Genomic DNA, 15,732 nt, shown 5'->3' with positions numbered 1-15,732 from the left:
TTCCTCCTTTTTGTAGTTTACAGCCTCTAATACTTTTTTAAAGATTTGCTTTTGTTCATCTGTAAAATTAAACAAATATTAGTAGTTGTATGAATGTATTTGTGCTATGATTTATATTATAAAAACTTACCAGTCAAGGATTTGAAATTTGATTCGAAATTTGTATGTTTTTGAGCTGGGTCATAATCCAATTCTGCATAAATCAAACTATTTCGAGTTTGAGATGATATGAAGTTGTCAAGATAAGGAATTCCCAGGTAGTCCTTCAAACTTCTTCTATATGATTGGATGAGCTTTTCTATCTCAATCAATGTTAAATTTTGTAACTGTGCATCGTTTAGATGAAGATCTGGAAAGCAGTCTTACTGGATTAATTATCAAAGCTAAAAGGAAACATGAATACAACATTTGTTTTGTAGTAGTACCTGGATTTCTTGTTATTCTTCTTTCATTGTACAAAATACCATAACAAATCCATTCCCAAGTATTTTTCCAGATATTTTGAGGGTTGTTGACATTGTTGTTGATCAGAATTGTTACAAACAATTTTCTTAAGTAGTGTCCAGAACCCCAATCGTTGGTCTCCTTAATAGCTTCTATGAATTCAAAATCATCAACTAGAAATCATGATGCAAAGCAGGCTTCCCTGAAAGTTGGATATACTATGTTCTAAACAATTTTGATATCTGCATAGCATAATGGCCTTTTTACTACTATTAACATTATTCTTAAGTATAAAATTTCTCTTGTAGTTGGTGATATCCAAAAAGTCTTCCAATAGTGTTTCCTTTTTTTCCTTGGTTTCCAACATCTATCTTTTTTGACATAAACAAACTTAGATACAAATAGATTGTAGGTTAGTTGCCTTGCCTTTGGAAATTTCTTGTTACATTCCATCAAACTTGTGAACATTGACTCAGTAATACTTGGTTTCACAATGGGTTGGTTAATGATATCTGCATCTCTGAAATATATTTGATGTTCACCTAGTAAGTGAAAAAATAGTCTTTCAATAGCTAGATTTCTTCCATTGATTGGAAATGCAAAAGTTCTCCAACACGCCTCATGTGGAGAGATATATCTACCGTCCACATATTGCTTTATCTCATCCACATCTTCAGTTGTTGACAAATCAATATGGTATATTGTTGATTTTGATGAGAAAGTTCAGTTTCATGATACTTGGTTGGTAAAATATTGATAATTTGGCTAACTCAATGTATTAATATTGTTGTATGCAGGATAGTTCGGATTTTCAATTTCTATAATATAATTGGGGTAAGGAATTTGTACTGGGGAAAGTGAAATTGATAGACCCTAAAAAGCATCCCCACTATTGTAAGACTAAGAGAAATGAGGTGGGTAGAATATATATATATATATATATATATATATATATATATATATATATATATATATATATATATATATATATATATATATATATATATTAGTAACAATATATTGAAAATGATTGATTATTATCAACTTAGGGGCGATCATGTACTTCATGGCAAGTACATAAAGGGCAATGTGTTTTGTTTTAGGTTGTATGATAAAATAATTGGGAATGAGATAAGTTACAACCCAAGCATATCTGATAGGAACTCTTGCTTAGATCCTTTTGTCATTTCTTCTTCAGACTATGAGATGTGTGAATGTATAGATATCTCTGACTTGTATGAATCTACAGACATTTCAGGTTTTGATGAAAACATATCGTCAATTGGATTGGACTCTGATGCATTTGATTTCTTCACTAATAAGGAATTGTCTTCTTATGATGTCAAGTGCTCATCACTGGTATTTTTCTAACCAATATGTTAATGTCTTTGTCTTCTTTTATTTTTCGATTAAATTTTGGGAAAGTTAATTATATGTTAAATTATCAATATGTGTGTTCAAAGTTTTCATCAAACGCACGTGACAGGAATTGCGAGTACTACTATTTTGTAAATAGTGATGGGTTCAAGTGGAAATGTAATTTAAGATGGTCGCCGAGAAGACCAACAAAATGCTATATAACATATGGCTGGAAAGTCTTCTACACTGATAATGGATTGAGGGCTGGGGACACAATTCAAATTGGTGTTTATAGAAATGTTGGCAACCGCATCAATGTGGTGAAGATAAATTGAAAGTATTTGATTTATAAAATAGGGATCTATTATATATATATATATATATATATGTATATGTATATATGATCTACTGGGAACAATGTTGCTTTTGTGGTGGATTAGAAACTTTATTTGGGATGATGTATAGTGACATCTTGCTTTTGTCATAGATTAGAAACTTAAATTTGGGATGATGTATGGTGTCATCTTGATATATGTTTATTAAATTTCTAACTTAAACTTTGGATGATATATGAATGCTTTATGAATATGAATATTTTGGTCATGTTTGTACTTACATGCAACTTCATTTGTTCAATATATAAAATGAACAGGTTAAAATAACTTTTTGGTCTAAATTTTTGTCAAGTTTTGTCAAATAAGTCCTAATTTTGATTTTGTGTTTAAATAGGTCCTAATTTTCATCAATTTTGTTCAATTGGGTCCTTTTTTGCTAACACCATTTAAATCATTAATGACCATGAACAATGACTGTCATGTGTCACTTCGTGGTTTGTTCATTAATGACCATGAACAATGATTGTCATTCAAAAAAATTCAAAAAAAAAAATCAAAAAATTCAAAGAAACCACGAAGTGACATGTGACAGTCACTGTTCATGGCCGTTAATGATTTAAATGGTGTTAGCAAAAAAAGGACCCAATTGAACAAAATTGATGAAAATTAGAACCTATTTGAATATAAAACCAAAATTAGGACTTAATTGACAAAACTTGACAAAAATTGGGACAAGAAAAATATTTTAACCAAATGAATATATATATATATATATATATATATATATATATATATATATAATGACTTTAGATAATAACACTGTTTTTTTTTTTCTAGTGCTTGTTTGTATTAAGTTTTTTTATATGAATGTAACAATAAAAAAGAAATAGAAAACGATAACTATATATATAGTTAAATAATCCTATATTTAGATAATAGCCTTAGTTTTTAATACTCATGTTGCAATTAATTTTTTTTATATCGATGTAATAAAAACAATATATATATATATATATATATATATATATATATATATATATATATATATATATATATATATATATATATATATATCACTAGATTTGACATCTTACATCGTTTTATAGGCCTTGGTTATAGTGGAACCGAAGCCTATAAGGAGGCGGTGGCATTTTGCAATTTTGTTCAACTATATTGCCTTAGGTCTATACAAAAACCAATGCAGTAAGAGGTTTTAGGCCTCGGTTCAAAAGGAACTGAAGCCTATAAGCCAGTCTAGTAATCCTAATTTCAACAATGCCATCAGCGCCAACATTTGGCTTCGGGTTTCTATTGACTGAGACCATAAAAGGACTTTAGGCCTCGGTTATTAATTGAACCGAGGCCATAAAGCCTGTTATAATCTTAAATTCATGAACCCTAACTATTCATTGTCTCCCACATCTATGCGCAAAAAATCTTTGCGAGCATGCTTAAAATTGAGCGACCTTGACAGCATTTCTTCCCTATTTTCTTCTTTTCTTGCTTTCTCCTTTGGTCCTCCTAAGTTCTTTCCTTTCTCTACTCTATTGTACCTGAAATTTACCAAAACAGGGATCAAGTGACTTTTTTTCAACAAAAACTTGGAAGCTCATTCTGTTCTAGATTTAGGGAGAATTAATCATGATATAAATACAAATTAAGAACATAAGTGCCCTCATTTCATATGAAAATTACTCATTTTTGGCACTTATCAACTCCCCCCAACCTAGCATCTTGCTTGTCCTCAAGCAAAGTAATATGATGTAACAAACAATCAAAACTCTAATTATGAAATTGGTTATTGAGAAATCATTTTCACAGTTCCAACCCAGACAACTTTTGCATTCCCAACCACAGATTCAAAATCAGAAGCAAATGGTGAATCCAATTATCAAACAACACTAGGATAAGAGTGCAGCCAATTTTTCAGGAAAACTAATTGTAAGAACAAGTGATGCTAACCAAGGAAATTCTCTCTTAAATCTCACAAGCATGTGTCTCTCTCATTTTCCACTGAATTTCGACAAATCAAAATTGCTAGTCATTTTCAATCCAACCACAAACACACAATCAACATGGATCTTAAGGTCTTTTCAAGGTTGTAATGAGGCTAGGCTTTCAAGAATAATGGTTTTTCAAGATTACCAAAAGCACAACTTAGAAAAGAGAGCATAACTACAATTCAAACCCAATTCTACTCTCCATTCCTCACAATTCAGACCTTAATACACCAAGTTTCTTTTTCATTCATAATTCACTCTTATCTCTTTTTGTTCTTTTCTTTCCCTTTTTTTTTGTGTAAATATATACATTCCTACATAATACTAAAGAGTGAATTATGATAATCAGGCCTTTTCTTCCTTAAGTTCAATTCTACCAACCAATTACCCTTACAGTTGAAAAATGCACCTATGCTCTCTATCCCTAAGTGTGCAAAGGGAAGTGATAATAATTCAAGTTAAGGTTAAGGTGCATAATTCAAACAATTAGGCTCAAATGGGCTATCAACAAAGGATGATTGTTTACAGGTTGGCTATTTGACACTGAGTTATAAATTCAACAAAATTGCCTTAATCATTTCCATGCTTCAAATGTGATGTTATCAAATGAAAACTCAAGCAATATCAATTTGTCAACAAATAGTGGAAACACTCAAACTGTTTAAGGATTCACACACTCACTGGGTTTTCTGGTTTATTTCCTTGGTATCTCACTTGTTGTTACAACTGATTATCTTGACTAACTATGCAACACTAATATCCTAATCCTGTTTAATTATGAATTCAACCAAAATTTTCCTTTTTCACCTCTGTGTTCAGTTCACTCAGTTGTTCTAGACTCAGGATACTTACTGAAATCAGATTTCTCTTTAACCAATTTCCTCAAGAAAGATTTTCAAAATGATTCCCAAAAAATTTTAGCTATCTCTAAGTATTATGCACAAAATACTAAGCCAAAAACTAAAGTTAAACAGTTAATTAACTAGATAATATAGCATTCTAGCCAAAACAACTAAAGCAAAATAGTAGTAATTACATAAATACTGTAAAATACTAAAAGAAAAAGAACAATGAAATCGTATTTATAGAGTTTTGAAGGGTGGAATGGTGCTGTGGATCAGTCTCCTCCAAAATCAATCTCATCCTCAATGTCTGCTCCATCTGTGTCAGCAGCTCCTGATGGTCCCTTACCTGCAGCAGGTCCACTTCCCCCTTGGAAAATAGGACTGTCCCTAGGCCACTGTAGATAAGTGAAGAATTCTGGTGGAGTCATGCCTGGGTATGGTCCGCGGACATTCTGATAGAGGTACTCCTGAAGGTGGAGTTATCCTCTATGAATGGAAGCATTTTGCTGGTGAGTGTGTTCCATCTGCAACCTCAGATATCTCATCTACTCAAGCAATTCATTATTCATGTTGAGCTAAGGTTGCTGTGTGGGCCCTGTTTGTTGTTCTTCCATTGCTGGTTGGTCTTTAGCTTGTTGGTCCAGCTGGGGCTCTTCTAGCTGCTCCAAGTCCTATGGGTGGGTACAAAAGTGTTCAATGAATCTCTTGGTAATTGAAGGTCGTATCTTTTCAGTTAGTTCTACCTCCACCCCTTGTTCTTGGCAAAGAGCTGTGATCAAAGCCGGAAAACCCAAAGCACCTTTTGCCTTGTCATTCCTAGTGTTGACTTCGTATCTCACAAATTTGTGGATTTCTTCAGAGATAATTGTGGCGACGTCAACAGTGAGATCCTCCCTCATTATACAATAAAGGAGATGACATCTAGGGACGTTCAAGTCTGACACGTGGCCAATGGGCACTATGTTTGCAAGTAAGAATGTGGTCCAGACTTGGGCTAAGGTTTTCATATCCCCTCTTAGAATTCTGAGAGGATTTCTAGTGGGTCCGACTTGATAAGATCGGTTGGCAGCGCATATAAGGAGTGCCACTTCATTTTCATCATAAGGTTCATGACTCCTCCTTTTTCTTGTGAAGTCACAGCGTTGTCTTGGTTCTAGAGGTAGTGGATTTCCAAGGAATTCACTGATGGCTGCTCGATCATAATTTACCCACCTCCCCCTAACTTTAGATCTCTTTTCACCAGGATTGTCCTCAGAATAAGCATTTGCATAGAACTCTCTCACAATCTCTGGATCAAATTTGGGAAGCGGGTCAGCCAACTTCATCCAATTCCTTATGATAAGGCCATTCAAGAATGGATCATATTCATCCGGAAGTAGGACCACCTTTCTTTCTTTGATAAAGACCCAGTTCTTTATCTTCTCATACCGTTCTTCTCTTTCGGGGTCCCTAAAACGGTTGCTTATTGGCCTTTTAGGAGAAGAGCTACTTGCACGTCTTCTCCTCTTCCCTTTGCTGGGTTCAGTAGTGGGAAGTCTAGATGTTGTCTTTGTTCTAGCCATGGATGTGCAAGGATGAAAATTAACCCACCAAAAGCATGCCAAGTCAGCTTTCACAACTTAAATGACCAACCAAGACAAAATTAAGTCACACATTTTGTCAAACAGCTTGAATGCACTCTTAAAATATGAAATTTTTGAACCAATTCGTGCATAAACAACCCACATTATTCAGCTACAGCATCAATTCATATTAAAACTCACAATATAACACAAAATGCAGCAAACAGAACATGGACACTCTCCTAGGGTTTGGAGCATACAAAACCGTGACTATGCTTGGTGAAAATAAAGAGAATGAGGAAGAAGAACTTACCTTGAAGTGAAATTAGCAAAGGGAGGAAGAAAATTATGAGTTAAAATGCAGAGAAATGAGTGAATGGAGGCGCGCCTAAAGAGTGGAAAGGAGAGTTCTGGGCGAGAGTTGTGGGCGAGAGTTTAGGGAAAGAAAAGTGAACGAGTTCTGCCTCTGTCCCTCTCTTAAGCACGATGTCTCGCTTAAGCGACCACATCTCGCTTAAGCGAGATGAGCGTCAGAGAAAAATTAAAAAGTCTCGCGCAGGCGAGACTGTGTCGCCCAAAACACCCCTGGTATAGGGCATTCTCGCCCAAGCGAGCCACTACTCGCTTAAGCGAGTATATCAGCAAAATTGTTTGGCTCAGGTTCTGCATATCTCGCCCAGGCGAGACATGTTTAGCTTGGGCGAGATTTCGTGCAGTTTTGGAACACCCTGATTTTGCCACTTTTCAATTTTTGGTTCAACTTTCACACACTCAATTCATGATCCTTTGAGTTCAAACAACTCAGAAACACATACCAAACCATATTTCAATCAATTCTCTATCATTCCAAAAGGTTTCATATCAACAAACTAAAAATCAAGCTATCAAACTCAAATTTCACAATTTGGCCAAAACAAGGCAATTTTTAGCATTTGATGATCTCAATTCTGGCACTAAAACTCATTCCCATGCTTAAAATACCAGTTTTGTTTGAAAACAACCAAAATTGCATGGTTTGCCTTATTGAGATGATTGGATGCTAAAATTCACCTTTTTACACACAAACATAGAGCTATAAACACAAACACATAATTACATACACAAACACATTTAATCAGAAAAGATAAAATTGAAGTGCAAGAATATAATTAAAACACTGGGTTGCCTCCCAGGAAGCGCTTGTTTAACGTCACGAGCCTGACGTCTGTTTCATTTAAGGTTCATCAAGTTGAATGATTGTGGCGAGCCTATCAATCTCACCACCAAGATAGGCCTTCAACCTTTGCCCGTTTACAACCTAGCTCCTTTTAGATTCAGGATCCTCTAGTTCAATGGCTCCATAAGGTCTCACATTTTTGACAAAAAATGGTCCTGACAATTTTTATTTTAGCTTTCCAGGGAATAGCCTCAACCTGGAGTTGAACAATAACACTGATTGGTCAGGACAAAATTCTCTTTTGAGAATTTTCTTGTCATGATAAGCTTTCGTCTTTTCCTTGTAAAGCTCAGAGGACTCATAAGCGCTGAGTCTCATTTCTTCCAATTCTTGCAGCTGTAATTTTCTTTTTTCTCCTGCTGTCTTTGGATCAAAATTCAAAAATTTCAAGGCCCAAAATGCCTTGTGTTCCAGTTCAACTAGTAAGTGACATGATTTACCATATATCAGCTGGAATGGGGATAAACCTGTGGGAGATTTATAAGCAGTTCTGTAGGCCCAGAGTGCGTCATCCAACTTCATTGACCAATCTTTTCTTGAAGATGCCACTGTCTTCTCTAGAATACCCTTGATTTCCCTGTTTGACACCTCTGCTTGTCCATTGGTATGTGGATGATAAGGTGATGCAATTTTATGCCGCACTCCATAATGTTCCAAACATTTCTGAAGTTGAGCATTGCAAAAGTGTGAACCACCATCACTAATCAACACTCTTGGAGTACCAAACCTGCAAAAGATGTTCCGCTTGAGAAATTTGATTACAGTTTTGGCATCGGCCTTAGGAGCTGCTACTGCTTCAACCCACTTTGTCACATAATCAACTGCCACCAAAATGTATTCATTTGAGAAAGAAGATGGCAGTGGTCCCACAAAGTCGATTCCCCAACAATCAAAGGCCTCAACCTCTAAAATGATATTCAGTGGCATTTCATGTCTTTTTGACATTCCCCCTATTCTCTGACAGCTATTGCAGTGTTGCACATATTTGTGTGCGTCTTTGAATAAGGTGGGCCAATAAAATCCAGATTGGAGGACTTTTGCAGCTGTCCTCTCTCCATTAAAATGCCCTCCATATGGGGAACTATGATAGTGCCACATAATGCTCTTTGCCTCATCATTGGATACACACCTTCTCAACAGTTGATCAGCTCCGATTTTGAACAAATGAGGATCATCCCACACATATTGGTGTGCATCTCTCAGGAATTTCCTCTTCTGGTGCCAATTAAAATCTTCAGGTATGACCCCTGCAGCTTTGAAATTGGCCATGTCAGCAAACCATGGCCTTTCTTGCACCATCATCAATTTTTCATCAGGAAACTCCTCCCGCACCTCTGATTGAGTGTTGGTCACCTCAGTATTCATCAATCTAGACAAATGATCAGCTACAAAGTTTTCACTTCCCTTTTTGTCCTTGATAACCAAATCAAATTCCTGCAACAATAAGATCCATCTAATTAGTCTTGGTTTTGAATCAGATTTGGTTAACAAATATTTAATTGCAGCATGATCAGTATATACAGTGACAAATGAACCAATCAAATATGCTCTAAATTTTTCCAATGCATAAACTATAGCTAACAATTCCTTTTCAGTTGTTGCATAATTAATTTGAGCTTCATTAAGGACTTTGCTAGCATGGTGTATAGCATGGAAAACTTTGGATTTTCTCTGTCCTAAAACTGCTCCTATGGCATAGTCACTTGCATCACACATTAACTCAAAGCCTAAATTCCAATCAGGAGCAATTATCACAGGAGCTGAAACCAATTTCTATTTTAACAATTCAAATGCATGCAAACATTCAACATCAAAATTAAAAGGTGTATCCTTGTTAAGCAGATTGCTGAGTGGTTTGGCAATTCTGGAGAAATCTTTGATGAATCGTCTGTAGAACCCAGCATGGCCTAGAAAACTCCTGATACCCTTCACATTTTTGGGTGGTGGCAGCTTTTCAATGATCTCCACTTTAGCTTTGTCGACTTCAATACCTTTAGCAGAGATTTTGTGGCCCAGCACCACACCTTCAGTTACCATAAAATGGCATTTTTCCCAATTCAAAACCAGATTGGTATCAACACACCGCTTCAATACAATGTTTAAGTTTTCCAGGCATTGATCAAATGAAGCACCAAATACAGAGAAGTCATCCATAAAGACTTTTATGCATTTTTCCACCAAATCAGAGAAAATTGCAAGCATGCATCATTGAAAGGTTTCTGGTGCGTTACACAATCCAAACGACATTTTCCTGTAACCAAACACACCAAAGGGACAAGTAAAAGTAGTTTTTTTCTTGGTCTTCTGGATCCACTGCAATTTGATTATAACCAGAATATCCATCCAGAAAACAATAGAATGTTTGCCCTGCTAACCTTTCTAGCAATTGATCCATGAAAGGCAAAGGAAAATGATCTTTCCTAGTGGCCTGATTTAATTTTCTATAATCTATACACATTCTCCAACCTGTGACTGTTCTAGTAGGAATTAATTCATTTTTATCATTACAAATAACAATCATACCTCCTTTTTTTGGAACTACCTGGACCGGGCTGACCGAGGCACTGTCGAAAATTGGATAGATCATACCTGCATCAAGTAACTTCATTACTTCTTTCTTGACCACCTCTTTCATGGTTGGATTCAATTCTGAGGTTGTGCTCCAGGCTTGTAGTCTTGCTCCATATGAATTTTGTGCATACAGTAGGATGGACTAATTCCTTTAAGATCAGATAAAGTCCAACCTATTGCACCCTCGTTGGCCTTAAGAACTGAAATCAACTTTTCCTCTTCAGAAGCCATTAAAGTACTACTGATCACCACTGGTTTGTTACCTCCATCTGCAAGAAAAACATATTTTAAATGAGGAGGTAATACCTTTAGCTCCAGCTTCTGACTTTCAGTTCTATTTTCTTGCTGCAATTTCTCAAGTTGTATATCATTTGATGCAATTTCTTTTGCTGAAGTCAGATATGTTAGGTATTCATCAACTTTCTTTTCTTCATCTTCCTCCAGATCATCACAAGCACCAATCAAAGCTTTTTCTAATGGGTTTGCCTTTGTCAATTGCTTCCTGGATGACAGAAAAATTTCATCTATCACATCCATCCTGGAGCATTGTTGTTTATCCTTCGGGTGTTGCATTGCTTCAAATACATTAAAGTTGACTTCATCATCTTGCACCCTGACTTTCAATTTTCCATCATCAACGTCAATAATGACCTTGGCCGTCTTCATGAAAGGTCTTCCCAGTATTAGAGGAACTTCAGTGTCTTCCTTAATATCCATTACTACAAAATCAACTGGGAACATGAATTTGTCAACCTTAACCAAGACATCCTTTGCCACACCATAGGGATACTTCATGGATCTGTCAACTAGCTGTAATTTCATCCGTGTAGGCCTTACTTCCAGATCTCATATTCTCCTTAGCATAGACAAAGGCATCAAATTTATACTGGCGCCCAGATCAAGCAATGCTTTTCCCACTAGTAATGTCCCAATTGTAACTGGAATAGTGAAGCTCCCAAGGTCCTTGGATTTATGAGGTAATGATTTCTGAATTATAGCACTACACCCTACTTCAAGCTCCATTGTTTCTTCAGAGAATCTTCTCTTTTTTGTTAGGAGCTCTTTCATGAATTTTGCATATGTCGGCATCTGCTCCATAGCCTCTACAAAAGGGATGTTAATCTGCAGTCGCTTGAAAATGTCCATGAATCTTGCAAACTGCCTTTCCTTGTCTTTTTTGGAGGGATTTTGAGGGTATGGTAGGCTCTTCAACTGAGGCACTTGTTTCTCACCCTTCTCCCTCTTTTTCTCCTCACTTTTATTTTTTTCTTCCTTTTCTTCTCTTTTATTTACAAACTCTCTTTTATTTTGTTCTTCCTCTCCCTCACACTCATTTTTTTCATTTTCTCTCTCTTTTTGCTCCAACACCTCCTCCTCTACACCTAGGTTGTCTCCAATCCCTCTTCCCACAACTTTACCACTTCTAGTGGTAATAGATTTACAATGCTCCTTGGGATTAGTCTGTGTGTTGGCTGAAAATTGACCTGTCTGCTGATCTGATAATTGTTTCGCCAACTGTCCAACCTGTGTTTTGAGATTTCTGATTGAAGCTTCTGTATTTTTCTGATTGGTCAAGGAAGCTTGCATAAACTTTTCTCCAATTTAGATGTTCTGTCATGCACCGAAGGATAATGTTGTTGTTGTTGTTGATATGGAGGTTGTCTGTTTGAAGGACCAACTTCTTGCTTCCATCCAAAATTCTGATTTGGATTGTTTCTCCACCCCTGTGAAAAGTTGTTATTGTTGGAGAAATTTCCTGGTCTTCCTTGGTTGCTCACATATTAAACTTCTCCTTGTGAGCTACTCTGATAAGAACAATGACCATTTGGATGATCTCCTCCACAAAAGTCACATCTCATGGGTTGGTGACTGGGAGAAGTTTGCACAACTTGCAACTGCTCTGGCAATTTAGACATCTGCTTCGTCAGTGCCTCAATCTGTTGAGTCAGAATTTTATTCTGAGCTAAGATCGCATCTGTAGTACTAAGATCAAGCACTCCCTTCCTCTGAACAGTTTGCCTATTATGCTGAGCTTGATGATCTATGGATGCTAATGCCTCAATGATTCTTGTTGCTTGCTCCGCATCTACACTCATCATTGTTCCACCTGCTGCTGCATCTAATATCATCTTGGTGTCAGGCCTCAGACCATTACAGAATATGTTCAGCTGAGCAATATCCTCAAATCCGTGATTTGGGCATTTCCTCAATAAGGAATTAAACCGCTCCCAAGCTTCACAGAATGGCTCATCTGGTCCTTGCCTAAATGTTGAAATATCAGCTTTGGCTTTGATGTAGCGAGATGGTGGAAAGAATCTGTTCAAGAATTTCTCCTCAACATCCTTCCAATTGTTCAAACTCTGATTTGGATGTGACTTAAGCCATTCCTTTGCTTTGCCTGCCAAAGAAAAAGGAAACAAACGCATGTATACATGCTCAAGATCTCCTTCTTGAAAGCCCATGGTTCCTATCAATTCATAGAATGTAGAGAGATGAGTGTATGGATCTTCATTATCCATTCCAGTGAATTGATGAGAACTGATCAAGCTGAGGAAAGCTGGCTTCATCTCCAAAGTTTTGGTGGTGGATGGTATTGCTATGCTAGAAAAATATCTCGGCCCTTGTTGCATAGCATAGTCTCCAAGTGTCTTCCTGGCTGGAGCTGGTCTTTGATTCTCCATGTTTTCTGATTGAGGTGTGATGGAAGTACAGGAAGATTCTTCCCTTGTCTTTCCTTGCTTCTTTTTGCTTTTGCCTCTATTCCTTCTAGTTGTCTTTTCTATCTCCGGTCAAATGCTAATTGATCTTTAGGAACCTGACCTCTTAAGAGCATAAATCAAACAGCTCAAGCAAGGATTAGTACAAAGGAAAAATTTAATAAGCTATCTAATAAAGAAAAATATACACAAAGCTGGATGATATAACTAAAAATTTCAAAAACACCGTTCCCCGACAACGGCACCAAAAATACTTGTTGGTCTCTTGGCAAGCGTACCAAAAGTCAACTGTAGTATAATGATTTAAAGTAGGAGTGTCGAACCCACAAGGAACGGATTCAGTGAAAATTAATAATTATCTCAATCAGCATATATATGCAAAAATTTTAATTCGATGGATCATCGGCAGTTAAACTAAATTGCAAAAATAAAATACAATAAAACAGAAAATTAGTTAAAAATTCAGTAAAAGAAACTGGGATTGAATTTCATCTATCTCCCTTGTCTATAATCTGGATGAGTATAATATATAACATATGAAAATACCAATATTGATGCACACTCAAAAATCATTTATACCGATCCCTCGCGTATAAAATTCATAAGATTAGTTCCCTGAATATTGATTCCTCACATATTCAACAAACTATCCAGCATTACGGTCGAGTGTTAAAAGCAATTGATATATTGAGATCTATTCCTAGCATCACAGTATATCAAGTATCATTGTTCAAATCAGATTTTCAGAAATACTTTCCAGTCAGATCTAAAAATCAAAATCAAAACATCTATTGATCAGATAGAAGTAAGCATTAAGAGCAGAACAATCATACCAATACTGAGTAAAACAGAAATGCTATATATAAATATCACCAGATTACATCCAAGTTCGAGTAGATTACATTCAATCCCAAAGGAGAAGATTAGCCACTCATGGTAGCCATCAAATCCAAAGAACTAAGAAAAAGAAGAAGAATTATGATCTGTGTGATGCTCCTAGTAGCAACTTTGCAGCACGGATGCGTTCTTCTCCCAAAATTCCAAGCTGATTTCACTTTCTGATGCACTGAGAATATATACCCACTAAGTCTCGCTCAAGCTACCTAAGTCTCGCTTGAGCGAGACAGCATCCTTCATCCCAAAGAAAACCTCTCGCTTGGGCGAGATGTGCTGAAGCCAACATCTCGCTTAGGCGAGCAAGAGTACTTCAAGCTGAAGAAAGGATCTCGCTTAGGCGAGATTGGTAGCATCTGAACTCGCTTGGGCGAGTATGGCGGCAAGGGAGGGTCTCCACTGCACAAGAGCTCGCTTAAGCGAGCTCCTGTGTCGCTTGAGCGAAAATGGCGACAGTGGTTTTAGCTTAAGCGAGCATGCTTAAAATTGAGTGACCTTGACAGCATTTCTTCCCTATTTTCTTCATTTCAATATGTTTACCTCCATCCCTATTTTCGACCTCCTAAAGATCATTGATTCTAACTCTAAGTTTTAGGGTCTCCCTATTTCCATTAATATCCTTAACCATATCAAAAAATTTCGCCATACTTTAATAACAATTTTGGTACCGAAGTATGCCTACAAATCAAGAACTCCCCCTAGATGCAATGCCTCCACACAATTGCACCTAGACCTTCACTCACACAGTGAATCAACAATGAACATAAATACAATTCAAAAGAGAGCAAGGAACGAATACACCTAATGGATGTGCATATGTGACACTCAATCCTAAAGCCAAGCTTGACCCTCCAAGATTGAATCCACCATCAATCTTCTTGAATGTCCAATTGAATGATCTCCCAAGAAAGCGCAAGAACTCTGCAAATCTCAATCTCAGAAAAATCTCTTCTTGATTCAATGATGCATTCTTTTCAATCAGATTTCAATTCTGTTTTTAAATCAGAGTTTTGTTGTTGAGATTAGTGGATTAATGAATTTACCTAATCGATTATCGTGGGTCAATTTTCGCTGCATCAGTGAAGTGCCTTCTGATAATCCATTAGTTAAATATCAATCCATTAACAAGTTCTACATTTGATATATTCAAGAGTTTGACAGCTAATCTATACAGTTCAAGCTTGGCTTACATGTAATCCTAGATATACAACACCTATACAAATGATAAGTTCAGAACTAAGCCTAAAACAGTGATACAAGGTGTTTGTATGACTTTGGACATCATCAAAATCATCTCCATTAGATTGAGTAGGCTCCCCCTCTCAACACAGTGTTCGCGCCATCTATCTACATAAAACCAAATTACTTAAAAATCCCATGTTTGGACACGTGTTGATTAGTGAAGCATGGGAAAAATGGGAAAATTTTGACACATGTCAACCATTTAAGTAGGGTCATTTGGGTAATTTTGGTTATACATGATATTACTATATTAAGAGTAGATATTATACTATCTTATTTTTTATAGATGGTTGAAAATTGGTATTTTATTAGGTTTAAGTTTGATCAAGTTGGATCAAACTAAGGCCGAATGTCTACATCATGTTAAGTAAGGTCTAGTAAGGTCTAGTAGGGTCTAATAGGGTCTAGTAGGCACATTAAGTTACATCAATCTAAAAATATGTTAAGTTTATTAGTTGAGGCAATTTCAAATTGGATAGGACTAGATACAAGTAAAGTGAAGTTCAAATTAAGACAATTACTTCTTGCATCTTATCAATTTCTTCTC

At 36.3% G+C, this 15,732-nt stretch overlaps 1 non-coding gene and 1 pseudogene across 1 annotated transcript; one reads left to right on the top strand and one right to left on the bottom strand.

Moving 5' to 3' along the window:
- Positions 1-7,758: 7,758 nt before the first annotated feature.
- LOC146886151 (uncharacterized) lies at positions 7,759-13,165 on the bottom strand (annotated as a pseudogene).
- LOC114186425 (small nucleolar RNA R71) lies at positions 12,517-12,623 on the top strand. Its single transcript, XR_003605082.1, has one exon. It is a non-coding gene; the product is annotated as a small nucleolar RNA R71 (small nucleolar RNA).
- Positions 13,166-15,732: the final 2,567 nt, after the last annotated feature.

The sequence above is a fragment of the Vigna unguiculata genome, chromosome 5 (genome assembly GCF_037176805.1).
Source record: "Vigna unguiculata cultivar grain cowpea cultivar isolate G323 ecotype 2 chromosome 5, ASM3717680v1, whole genome shotgun sequence".
In the NCBI taxonomy this organism is placed as follows: Eukaryota; Viridiplantae; Streptophyta; class Magnoliopsida; order Fabales; family Fabaceae; genus Vigna; species Vigna unguiculata.
This window is presented reverse-complemented; position numbering and strand designations above follow the sequence as displayed.